Source organism: Empidonax traillii, unplaced genomic scaffold (assembly GCF_003031625.1).
Source record: "Empidonax traillii isolate 1590-97213 ecotype Southwest subspecies unplaced genomic scaffold, ASM303162v1 scaffold85:size1451899, whole genome shotgun sequence".
NCBI classification, from domain to species: Eukaryota; Metazoa; Chordata; class Aves; order Passeriformes; family Tyrannidae; genus Empidonax; species Empidonax traillii.
In genome coordinates this window covers 235,808-249,678 of record NW_020955278.1, presented here as the reverse complement: position 1 = coordinate 249,678, position 13,871 = coordinate 235,808, and positions in this window count along the sequence as shown.

Below are 13,871 nucleotides of genomic sequence, written 5' to 3'. Positions count from 1 at the left end.
CGAATCAGGGGGTGGGATGTTTTTTTGCTTTGTGCAGAGCCTGGCTGCTCCCTGGTGTGTAATCCAACACTCCAAGCAGCACAACAGCCCCAGCGGTTCAGCTCCCCAGCCAGCACCGACTTCCTACAGGTACAGCTTCCCACTCCTGCTTTCTGCAGCCCAACACAGAGATATGAACTAGTGATGGCAAAAACGATGGTGAGGTTACACAGATGTGTCCCCCCCTATAAACCAGTAACGTTCTTGCGGCCTCTGAAGCGCCATGTGTTGCTCCAGGGACGTCTGTGTTCCTCCATGGACTCCAGCAGTGCTATTTTTCTGGTCTCTCCAAGTCTCTCCAAGGCCAAGCAGTTCTCAGACTATTGTATCTGACAGAATGGCAGGAACATCACCTCTGGTCTTCCCTATTATCTCCCACTGTGGAAAGGGATATTTGCTTTTTCCAAGTGTGCCTGTGAGCCTGGGCCTCTGGTGCTAATTCCTAGGTGCTACTGCTGTCCATGACCTTAGTGCTACTGACTGTCTTTTTTGGGGAATGGAATGGAAGTTTCCTCACCTCCAAATCACAGTGAGAGTTTGGTCTTGTTCATATGGAAGGCTCTAGTGCTTCTCACACAAGTGCAGACATTCTTATTTTATGATTTCTGCCAAACCAGATGTTATCAGCTTGCAACCTATATTACACCAGTCCCAAACTGTAATCTAGCACTGCTAAATATGGAGAAAATTCTGGCTTTAGAGCGGTTTTCCACGTTTCATATTTAGATTTTCAGCAGCTTATGTGAAAACATGTAATTTTCTAAAAATTACATAGTCATACCTACTATTTGAGAGATAGTGGGTAGCAAAAATAACTGTTGAACTGAAGTATTGTCTCATGAGTCTGTCTGAAGGAAGTGAGTCTAAGCAGTCTAGAACAAGGACATACCTTCTTACAATCAATATAAAAATGTCAACCACGACCTGTTAATTTTCTGCTAACAAAAGAGCTCCGTTCACAATTCAATTTTTGCTGTAAAATATCTCTTGTACTTTTGAGATGAACATAGAACTCTGTAATCTTCTTTTTATTGTTTTCTTTTGTTTTAGTCCCTAATAGACCTCAGATTTTCTTTTAGACACCTTAATTTCCAATGCGTTACAATCATCCAACTTATTCTCTTTGGGAGAATTCCTTTCATATTCCAAGGTCTCTTGCTTTGTGCTCCCTAGGCTATTCCTGACACTGGAGGTGTCAGGAGAAAAATCAGTTTCAGTTATCTGCCCTTGACTATTTATCATTTTATGTAATAAACCAGGTTTTTTATATATGTATATATTTTATTATATTAAATTCCCCACATTTTCCTGGCTATGGAGGGCACTGGGACTCTTGATCCTTGCCTTTGCTTTCTGTTTCTTGAAGCTTCAAGAACAAGGAGAACCTGACCATTGGCTTTAGCACCAAGTTCTTCAAATCCCTTTAACAATTTCTTGAGATATTTTCCGTGCCTTTTTGATTGTTTCTCCAGTGGCTTTATTGCACCTTGCAAATTGTAGTGGACCAAGGACTGCCATGTTCTTAACCCACAAAAGTATGTTTTTCCTTTGAGATTATTCTGAGTTTTATCCTTTCTCATTCCTATTCAAGAATGTCATGCATAATCTGCTTTAATGGTCATGAACTCTGCCCTTGGTACATTTAAAAAATTCCTTCTCTGTTGAAAAAATTAATGCAGCTCTTTCTTCTCACTCAGGGATATTGCCTTGGCATGTTCCTTTTGCAGCAGCCTGTGCAACCTTTTGCAGACCCCAGCCTTGCACAGCATATGAGATTCTTTTCATCAGACATCTCATCTTGGAGCATTTTGGTTGACTTCTCTGATCTCTGAGTTCTCCCTATCAGCTGTTCCTGGTTGATTCAATCAGAATAACTTTCTGCTTGGTCAAGCTGGGCCTTTCCTTTGGATGAAATTGTGGTTCCAGAATCAGTATGCTTCCCCAGGCCCTCTTTATTTTTTCCCAGTTCTATGATGATTTTTCACATATTCAGTTGCTTTTAAACACAACATGGTGGGGAAAAAAAGTCAAAACACAATTTCCTTTGCCTTTGCTTTATACTGAGTAAGTTTGGGTTGTTTTTTTTTTTTTAATAAGTGATTTTATGCTTAGTCTCTTTTGCCTGCATTAACTAGAAGAATTTTAGGAAAATTCAAGTATGTCGAGAAAGTCATAGCAGTTACCAGAAATAATATCACTCATTCCTCAGATAAAAGAAAGTGCAACTTGAACAAAATCCCGCTAACAGCAAGGCTGTACAGACTTTTATGAGTTAAGGAGCTTTTCAGACAGATAAAGAATAAGACACTGGAGGGATAAAGCATAGCAAATTGTTAGAAAAGATATTTTCGTAGCCAATTGCTCAGGAGTCTTTGGAGTGGATACTGTCAATCACTACATAGTTGAGAGCAGCTGGTGAATGATTTTTTTCAGGAAAATATCACCACAGAGAGAAAGTCTTTGCTGCCCTGCAACAAAGAGCGAGTCACCCAATCTTCCAAAGTATTATGGCATCATTTTGCAAGCTTTATAATTACCCTTTATTATAAAGGGGGGAAATTGCATTGAAATGATTTCTATATGTAAGTACAGAGTTTGATATTATGGTTTACAGATGCCTGAATGCTTTCTTTGTGCATAACATACACTCACTCTTGCTTCCAAAATACGTCAGTCTATAATTTCTAAATAGAGTGGTATTGTTATGCAACTAATGAAAGGCATAATGAAGTTTTAATAACTGAGTTTTGGTGTTCTGTAGTTGCAGCAATATTTTTTACTCATTTTTGTGTATGCTAGTATGCAAAACAGATAGTTTGTCTTTCCTTCTGGATGTGGACTGAAGCACGTGCATGTGGACTGGATGCAAAACAGAAGCTCAGGAGGAAAAGCCCTACCTAAAATGAAGGTATAAAGGAAGGTTTTCACACAAATAGTTGTTTTTATTGAGGGTGCTCCGTTCCCATGAATGGCCTATTAATTCTGAAGGCCATTTGGGTTAGAATTCTTAAACTGAATTAGGTTTTCATTCATGGCCTCATTTTGTGTCTTCATCAACTTCTTTGTCTGATGGCTATTTTAAATAGGTTTTTAAGAATAGGATGGGTGGCAACAAAAGAATGTGTTTACTTTATCCATCATTGTGGCCTGATTCCACCATGCTTACCCTCACTGAGGCATGCATTAGATTTAAAGTGTCCCATTCATCCCAGTGAAACTAATTGCAGAGCAAAACCGAATGTGAATGAGGATTCAAAGAATCCCTTTTGCAGTAATTATTGAAGCAAATGAATAAATTTTGTTTTGGTGACTTCTCCTCTTAGTGCATAATGGCTGGATATGAGTCCTATGGGGAATCAGTGGGCTCTTGAATAAGAGGGGGCAACTGCTGTGTACCAGAAAATATGTGACTTGGCAAAAAAAGATGAGCTGATCAGAGAGGATGAGACCTTATGATACTGGAATTGAAATTTTTTCATGTGCTAAATAGCGCCTAAAGTCATGTCTCTGTTCAGTAGAAGGAAATGTTTGCGTAGTCAAAATGTTTAAATAGTATTTATTTTGTTTTTCATAAAGGTATATATGGAAAAACTGGGTAAATATGAAATTTTGCTCCAGAAATTCTTAAGGAGGTTAGCTTTCTGCCCAGTAAGTTTTAAGTCAGAGACAGATAACATTTTTTATTAGAACTGATAATACAGTTATCAGAAGAAATAAACCTTCTTGCACATGTTTCAGGTTCAAAATAGAAACAGAAAATTTCAAATATAAGCTGATTTTAATTAGCTGAATCTCAGTTAGACCAGGAGACAAGAAGTAGTGGGTCTGTTGGAAGTAGAGGCTATTTCAGTGCTGGGGAAGGGTGATAAGCTGGAGGAACAGAAGAGAATTTTTCATATCCTCCAGAACTTGAAGAAATTGTGAGAGTACAAGTAAGCATGAGACCAAGAGAGAGAGTTTTTTAACTAATGACTGTAAGGGCTGTGAAATCTGCAATAGACTTACAAAAGTTTTAATCCCCAAGGTCGTGTCTGGAAATGTTTTACCCTCTTCTCTTGAGATCAGGGCTGGGAGATCACTGACAGAGTGGTTGCTGTGTGGGAAATACTCCCATTTGAATCACTTGGGCTTTCTGTACTTTAATAATCTCCCAGGAGTTCATTTTAGTGTGTTACTGTCTTGGTGAAGACTTCTGGTGCCTTGGGAAATGCAGCTGTCAGACCTCAGGATTCTGATAGCTCTGTTTGGGGGATATTTATTATGATTATTTTCAAGGTGTGTCAGCAAGTTTTCCAAAATTTATGGTCTGGAATTATTCAGCACATGTCAGATTGTGACATCCTCCTCCTGTACATAAACATGGTCAGAGCCATGAAGAACTTACAGTCCTAAACAGCTGACACAGGCAAAAGACTTCACTAGTATAACTCAGTTTTCTTCTTCTCTCTTGAGTAAAATATGCCCTGTGCAGTGCAAGATTGGGCACAGAAATAAAAGCAGGCTCTGAGCAAGGCAGCAGGCTGGTGTGGCACGCCTTCTGCGTCCTGCAGATGCAGAACAGCCACTCTGGAACGTAGCAATTACTCAAGGGTGGCACTACATGACGTGGCTGTGCTGCCTCCAGAACCTCAGCTGAAGTGTCTTTAGTCACATAGGGTGTCCCTGAGCCGTCTCCCTGGGCTTAATTTACCGTGTTGCACTCACCCTGCACCTCCTGCAAGGGAGCTCTTTGTCTTGGTAGCACTGACGGCCACTTTTCAATTAAATCCTTGAGCAAAGCGCTCTTCTAACGAGAAGTAATCAGCCCAGGAGAAAGTCACATCCACATCTGATGTAAAATGGATTATCTCCATCTGGTCTGGACTCTCCCCTGGTATTTTGTGTCTGACTTCTATTATCTGTGTCTGATTTAGAGGATAAACACCCCAGGGCAGTGTTTGCACAGTACCACATGCCATGACAGCACTCAATAAATTATAGGAGAAGGTGGTCACACGGGGCTGTTCCCAGCTTCACATCCCTGATCCCACTATCCATAGATCCCAAGCAGTGCAGAGGAGCTGTGTTTTCTACACTTGATCAGATTTCTCTTAGAACTAGGATTTTTTTGCTAAGGGGCATTAAAACATATTCATTCATAATTTAATGAGGAGGTTTTTTTGCTAGTTATTCATACTTTAATAATTCAAATCTTTTCCAGACATTAATTCACCTAGGACAGTTGTAGACACCCAAACAATTAAAAAAACCAAACCTTAAGCAATTCCCTTGTCCTACCTCAAAATGAAATGACTTCAAAATTACTTTTTCTCTTCCTCTTGATCTCTTTTTTTACCCCCTTCACTTCCTATATCCCTTTCCTTTCATTACACCTTTTTCTCTGCTCGTTCCCCCCCAAACCCACGCTTCTCATGCAGTTTTTCCTCTTCTTCAGTGACACAGAAATATAGCCACAAATATCCATAATCATCTCCTTCAACGTTTGAAAGTGCTTAGGCATGACTGCAACACAAAAGAAGCCCTTAATTGGATAGGTTATATTCTTAATTTTAGCTTATTCTAGCTCTCTCACAGAAGTCTGATGTTTACAATTTCTGCATTTTTATTGTTCTTCCTCAGGCACTAATGAAATACAAAATACTGTTGGTTTGAAAGGCAACGATTACATTTAAGGGACAGGATACACAAGGTCATCAAGGATTCTGTCCCACATAGTTATTTTAACCTATTTTCCAGCTGACCCCTTGGGTTTTACTGTATACTGTGTTGTTTATTTCCATTTCCCTAACAGGCATGAAACAAATACACCAGGAAAAACTGATTTTTCTCACAACCTTTTTCCCCTCTAAAGAGCAAACAACAACAAAAAACCATCTATCTGTATGGATATGTTAAACGTTTGCAAATTATTAGGCATGGCATCTAATGGGTGTGCTTCTCATCTTAAATAGAGATTCCTTTAAATCCCTTGTTAAAATCTCAGCATTACTGAAACACTCATTCTCTGGGTTTCAGAGGGAGTCAGACTGAATGCTTTTGTACTTACTCTGCAGTTCCCATTAATGTTAACAGGCATATTTCTTTTTGCTTCCCTGCGAGTCGACTTGGTACACATGTGGGATCCTTTGATAACCTCTTAAAAAGACACCCTTCTGCTTTACATGCACTTTAGAGCTTTAATGAGCTCACGGTGCTTCTTTGTGTCTCTGTGGCCAAAATGTTATCTAATACTTCTTGTAAATAATACAAGATAGCTTTTTACTCTGTGAGTGACCTCTGTAGCATGTGCTAACTGTCTATTTGAATATATTTGCCCACAGGGTGTTTTGATGGAGTCAGGGGAAAGCATTAGGAAGCAAAGCAGAACCGCCATTCCCTTGCTTTTCCACAGCCCAGAAACAACTGTATCTTTTCAGCTACCGGGTAAGACAAAACCTGGGAGAAGGAAAGGTGAAGGAAGGAGGAGCCAGTGCTCTTTATCTGTGCTTTCCAGTTCATCGGCCCAAAGCCCTGTAGGAGCAAGTCATTTCTCCTGGGGAGCCTCTGAGCAATCCCTATTGTGATGAAGGTTTTTTTACACCTGCTTCAAAGGCCACTGCAAACACACAACAGTTTATTGTGATGTGTCTGCGTGTATATTTTTTCCTACATCTGTTTATAGATTCAGTGTTTGAAACTCCGAGTCCTCAGCTCACATCTTACACTAACCAGGATTTTTGGGTAAATTTTCCTTAAAAAGCACGAAATCAGAGCTTTGGATTCCTTTTTCTAGCTCTGTTGTAGATGCGTAGGAAGTGTTAAACAACTGTTGAAATACAGCCTTATGTGCAGAGCTGTCTGATCTCAAGGTATTCAAAGGAGGGGGCTGCAAGGCTTTTAAGTCCCAGCACGCACGTGCACAACACACACTTCGGAATGGCTTTCCCTGTGAACATTAAGGACTTCTGCCATCTGTGGATGGCTTGAGCAGGATGGCTTTAGCAGTGGGACATGACATGGGCTCATCTGTTCACCCTCTGGCCTTGGCCCCTGCACCAGTGGCGCCCCAGGAGCGCTTGGAGAGCAGCCCTCGCGCCCTCGGCTCTGGCCATCAGACAGAAGCTCTGCAAGAGGGACAAAGTAATGGAAGAAATGGATAAAAGCCTGCCTTCTCTCCCTGAAGGCCTGCAAGCATGTTCCTGTGGTGGGATCCAGGCGGGAGAGGGTGCTCATCCTCCCTCTGTGCTCTCAAGCCTTCTGCTCCCAGACCCCACCCTTGGCTGATGGCGACGCTGGTAGAGCTGCAGGATCTGCTGAGTAAATATGAGTACTCTGCTCTGTACAGTGGCACTGGTGGCTGCTTTACTACTGTCAGCAATGGAACAGATTGCTTTTGTAAATTAAATAAACCAGGAGAAGCATAATTCAGATCTGGGGGCTAATGGAGGAGACTAGAAAGAGTGATACCTGCTGAGCATCCCTTCGCATGCTTGTCACGGAAAGAGCACTAAACACACGCATGTGGCTTTGGATTCCTGCAGTTCTCAAGCTTTGTTTGATGTCAGTGGGAAGTGTGAAAATCTAAAGTAACTGATCATCTGCATGTGTAACATCTGAAAGCAGAGGAGCGAGCTTCTCTTCAGCTCTCCAAATATAGATTCTGTTCTGTTCCTTCTCACCACAGCTGGCCAGATAATTTGCACTTATCTTTTTTTCCATTTTCTCTGCTTCTGGTAGTGTCTCTAAAAGACTTAAACCAACTGAATATCGAGGTTATTAACTCATAGCATCACTCAAATCTTCCTCCCTCTCTAACCTGTATAAAGCCAGTGTGACTATTATTTAGGACAGAATAAGGTTATTAAAAATGTGTTCACTTTTTCTGATACTTATAGCAATCCCATGTTTAATAAGTTCAACGTTAAAACTATGTTTTACTAGTTGGTAAATTCTGGGGTTGGGATTTTTTGTAGATACTTGCATATTGAGGCACTACATTATAATGAATATTAATTTTGGTTGCATTGCTCTTGCCCGTCAATGACAAGAAGAGATTAACTAAAACAATATTTTATTTCCTACTTTAATGGTGAGTACATAGTATTAATTATATTATTAAGCCAACTAGAAACTCTTGTACAAAGCTATTTCAGGCCATTAGTTGCCCCGTTGTAATTGATGGATTACTGCATTACCATTTAATTTGGTATTGTTTTCAAGGCATTACATTCGGTTTCATTCAAGTTAATTGTATAGCCAAATAAGGAAAGAACTTTCTTCATGAGCATGAGTGATGCAAGCACGGATTCTTCCTGATTTCAAATGTAATGGGATGTGATCCATATAGCAATTCTGTTCAAGGCCCTCCAGTTAGCAATACCTTGTAATTTATGGCAACAAGAAATGAGGGAATGGACCAGAAGATTGCACGGCATTTGGATTCAACATTGTGATAGTCTTCTCTGCAAATGGAAATTAACATCAATTATTCAAATCTAGTTATGCTTTCAACCCTCTTAATTGCAAAGTGTTTTCCATTCAGTGATCAAGCCCAATTCCCTAAACATAATAGCAATTATAACTGTGCATCCAGAGGAAAATATACTCTCTTTGGCCCAATTTTCAGCTCTGATATGACCTCCTTATGCTGCTTTTTACACAGAGGGGTTGTTAAGCTAGAGCAACCATTCTTTTTGCATAGAACACATCCCAGGGCTGTTGAGGAGTATGGGCTATATAATCTTCTTTACTGACCCAGCATAAAAACAGAGAAAACATATTTGGTGGGATTCAGCTGCCTAGATATAAGTATGTAGACCATTTTAGACCGAAGCCCTTATGTACCTCAGACACCTTCACAAGGGTAGAGAATGTCCTGTAGGACTGGGGAAGATCCATGGCAGCTGGAGGCAAGGCTGGAGGTAATACTCTAGGGTATCTAAAATTGCACAGTGGTTACTTGCCTGAATTACCCCGTTTTTGCCTGGCAACTAGGACAGCTCTTCTGGGCTATGAAAGCCTAAATGTAAATTTTATTACTCTTGGAGCTGAAAATTGCTTCATGCACTGGACTGGATAAGGGCATAATGAAGCTTCTTTCTCCTTAGTGCAGTTCATATTTTTTCTTCAAGAACTTCAGGCCGCTCTTATCCATCTTCTACTGTGTTTGTTTTGGTTGGTTAATTGGTTGTTTTTTTGTTGTTGTGGGGGTTTTGTTTGTTTGTAAGTTTGTTTGGGTTTTTTTTTGTGGCAGAAGTGATGACTCTGTTGCATTGTCTCAGTGTTTAGTCCATAACTGTTTTAGAATTTGAAAGTACTGTACCCTTTACTGCAAATAAACAATAATGTACACTCTGTGCCTTGAACTACAGTCAGATCTTTACTGAACAGACAATAAACAAGGCTTAACAGAAAGTCCCATCCCCCTGCTTAACCACAATAACAACTTGGTCCAAATGGGCCATGTCACCTCCCAGGCACCTTCCCTGATCATTTTTCTGTATAGAAAATAGAGAAATAGAGAATAGAAAGGCCAGGCAGCAGCTGGTAATACCTTTGGCATAGAGAAAGTATCCTGTCCTGATACTTGGGGACAAATCTAGGTCTCTCATTCCTTCGCTTTTAGTAGGCAGTTGCATGAGACATCAAAAATCAATGACATGTCTACTGACAGGAAAAAAAAAATTAACCCTTTTGAACCAAATGTTTAGTTGAAATTGGTGTCCTCTGGATTATATTCATTAAAGATAGAAGCAGTTGATGGAGTCAGGTCATTCCCTGCTGAGTTCTCCTTTGATTAAAAAAATTAAAAAAAAAAAAAAAAAAAAAAAAAAAAAAAAAAAAAAAAAAAAAAAAAAAAAAAAAAAAAAAAAAAAAAAAAAAAAAAAAAAAAAAAAAAAAAAAAAAAGAGAAAAAGAAGAAAAAGTCTCAGTTTTCTGAATTCCTGAGGATTCAAATCTAAGTTTCATTGTTCCTGCTTACAGCTGATTATTCCTTACAAGTATGTAATATAGAGCTCTCTACATTTTACCACTTTTGTTTTTGAGAAACAGATGGTTTTCTTGCTGCCTTTTCCATTTCCTGTTTTGATGTTTTGGATTCATCTGACAACAAGAACAGAAAAATTCGTTGAGTCATGACTGATTAGATTTCAGCCAGTGCTGGCTGGCCTGCATTTGGGCAGTGGCTCCTGCTTCAGCTCTCTCTGGCAGAAAAAATTGGTTTATATACTTATTGTGAACAAAGGTGTGTTGCTTTTCCAACCATCTTCAGCTAAACTATAACTTCCTAGTAAAACAGTGCAGAGATAAGTAATCAATGCCAGGGATGGGCTTCAACCAAAAGGGTTGAAAATTCCTTATTTTGAAATTCTGGGGCTGTGTGTGCTTAGACAGGAGATTTTATTAGCTAGTCTACCCTGCTAAAAGAGACCACTTCCTAATGGTATTAGATGTTGGAACAAGGACCTGTCTTCCCTCCAAAAACAATCTGCAGAGGTTGGGGAAACTGCCATGGCTGGTGGCACTTTCTTCTTGCCTTCAAAAATGGTCCTTCACTTCCAGAGGATTAGCCCGAGATCTACGAAACCCCTCCTGCAATGTAAGCTTCATACTGAAGGATCAGGGAGGATTTCATTTGTGCCCAGAGGATTTGTTTTGTTTCTCTACAGAGGCATGATTTTCAAGCTTTGAAAGAACTGGAAATGCTGCTTGACAGAAGGAAGCCTGAATTCCATGCCAGTGTTTGTGGAGAGTCCACTCCTTTTATGAAAGACTGCTGTATCTACAGATACATAGGATGGGCTATTCTGCTTATTATAATTGGAGTCTAGAGGTAATGATAGACATGAGCTTCTAGTTTAGTTTATCTCTTCTTGCAACTTACCACAGGGTGTGTATATATTTCTGGTGGAGCATATTGCTGGTGTCTGGACACTGTCCTACAAGAAATGAGATGCATTAACTGCAGTTGTCAGGCTCTTGTCCCCAAACCCATTCAGAACAGTATGATCTGCTCATTTTAATAGATGCCTTTTTTTACTCATTATTACTTCAGAATGAATGTCTCATTCAAGGGAAAAAAGAAAAAAAGGGGAAAACTGCAACACAGAGAAATTACTCTAGTGGTGGTAGCACTCAGAAACATTTGCCATGGGCATTGATTAGAGTAGTTGTCATATATTTATGTCATGATATAATGGCATACTGTGGGCTATTCTTGTATGCATTCTCATTCCAAGCTCATTTGTCACTTGTCTGTGTAAATTCAACATCTTCCTCATCGGGGGGAGTTTATATATCTCCTTGCAGTTGACTGTAAACAAATTGCAAGTGCTGCTTGGCAGGTGACAGATAGATCCAGTTGGCTAGGTGAGGCTGTTGCAGTCTCAGTGCAATATGAAAAATTTACACATTTGAGAAATTCCATACGCTGCTGCTTTCTAGCGTACTATTTGGGATATGACAGCAGATGTTAGATTTGAAAAGGAGAAGAATGAGATTCTGTGGGGGATTGAACTAGTTCGTTTCATTCTTACGAAAAAAAAAAAAAAAAAAAGAAGAAAAAAAAAAAGCCCAGACACTTTGCTGGCTTGCTGCTGTAATTGGTTGCTTTGTGCACAGAGTGTGTGAAGTGAGCCCATATGTGGGGACTGAGTTGCTACACTTTGCTGAGGCTGAGGTTGGTTTTGGATTTCCAGCATGTGAAAGCCTCTGAGCCTTACATGGCAGCTGAGCAAAGGCCTCCTCTGGGTACAGCTGGATCAGGGTGCTCAGATCCCTCCCAGCCCCAGCCTGTCTGTGAACACATCCTGCCACAGAGCTCACTGAAACCCCGAGGCCTCAGCGTATCTCTGCCTTGGATGATGGAAAACTTTAATAACACGTACAAAATTAATTTGGACCTTCTAACACAGGTCTTTGAAGTCAGTGGGAAGCACTGAGGGCTTTTGGCATGGCATCTCTTTTTTTTTCCTGTGTATTCAGCCGCTATACCTACTGACTTCGGTTCATGTGAGTCACTGTTGTTTCCATAAGCAGCTCTTCTAATATGTAAAAGCCATATATATTTGTTACTTCTTCTTGAGCAGCCTCTCACCTCTCAGTTGTGATGAAAGGTGCTATACAAATAGAATAAATTGGTAGTGCAGCTCTTTGTGCCTTGCTGAGATAAGGCTCCAGCCATATGGCTTAGTGCTGGGCACCAAAAAGCAGCTGAGAGCTGGTAGGTTTGGGGGAGTTGGCTTGTTTGTTTGCCTCACTTTGATTAAGGCACTTCTTTTAATTATTTCTTTTTTTGTTTGTTTTTCTTCTTACCATTGAGAGGTGAGACCTTGTGGTTCTGTATGTAATTGTGCTAGCCTTTATTCAGGAGAAATCATATGGTGGTCTATAAGAGCGTAGGAAAGGCTCCTGGGGTTGTCAGGGGCATCCACAGTCCGCCCTGTGTTATCTAATGACATTCACAGGTTTGCTGAATTCCCTTTTCACTCAGGCTCCTTGTGCTGCCTATTACTTCTACTAGAAATGTGCTTTAAAACTTCACTCCTCTGGAAATCTCCTAATTTTCTGTGCAAGCTTATTTCTGGCCATGTTTTCCTCCTCTTTGTTCATGTGCCAAAGACGACGCTGTCTTTTAATGTAAATAGTTTTTCTTTTGAACGTTTATCTCTGTCTTCCCATAACACAAACAGACATACACACATTTGCAAAATATACATATCTACTTACATGAACAGTATTTTTTTTTCTCTGAGCAGAACAAAGGAACCTCTATTACTCCTTACATTAATCTAGACAATGTTCTTCTTTCTATTCCAGTCTGAAGCTGTCCCCTTCAATGTACATGACTGGAACTATATAAAGTATCCCCATAATATTCTACATAAATCGCTGTCAAAACCTTATACAATAGAGTTAATGTTGCATCTCCCTATGGAAATATTTGGTTTACATTGTTATACAATCATATTAGCTTTTATAAAAGATAAGAAATGCACCGATGGTTCATGTTCATCCTACTCATACATTTAATCAATTCAACTAGTTTATGTAGCAAATATACATTTATTTTCTTCTCAGTCATTTAGAAACCCTGATTGTGCATAGTAAGATATAAACCAAGGTAGATGGAGCAATAGAAAAATATGTAATCCAGTACACAGCATATGGAGTTGGAGACTGGCCCCAGCAATTTTTTTCCCCAAAGGCAAAGCATGTAGGAAATGTATCTTCCAGCTGCTTTTTGAAAATGCAAATTGTAACTCAGGTTAACAGGTTAACCATTTTGAATACTGTTGTGCAGTTGACATGAACCAACCTAATTCTTACTTCATTAGTTGAAAAAAGAGTTAATAACTTCATTGTATATAATTTTGAAATATCAAGCAGGTCAAAACAAAGGGCATTTTCATTAGTGATCACTTTGTGTCATCATTTCAATGCAATATTCAAGTATAGTTGTGCTACAGATGAAAAAGTATTAGAAATTTACTTATAAATCATGTTACTGTATCAGAATCCATCTATTCCTAACGATATCATTTGTTCAATTCAATACTGTAATTGTAATTTTTTAAACAATTTACATCTTGAATTTATTTTCCATGTTAACCTTTACCAAATATTATTCATAAACGTCACAGTGCACATCTCATTGGTGCAGGTCACACCAATCTCTGTTTTCATTTTGTCCCCTTTGCTTATATTAAATCCGTTAAAGTAAGGTTTCATTATGATTTGGAATTATCATAAATACGCTTTGAACAGATCCTTCAAAACCTTCCATATCATTCTAGCGATCCATTCTTAGCAGAAAAAACACACATAGACAAAGAAACCTGTAATATCCCAAGT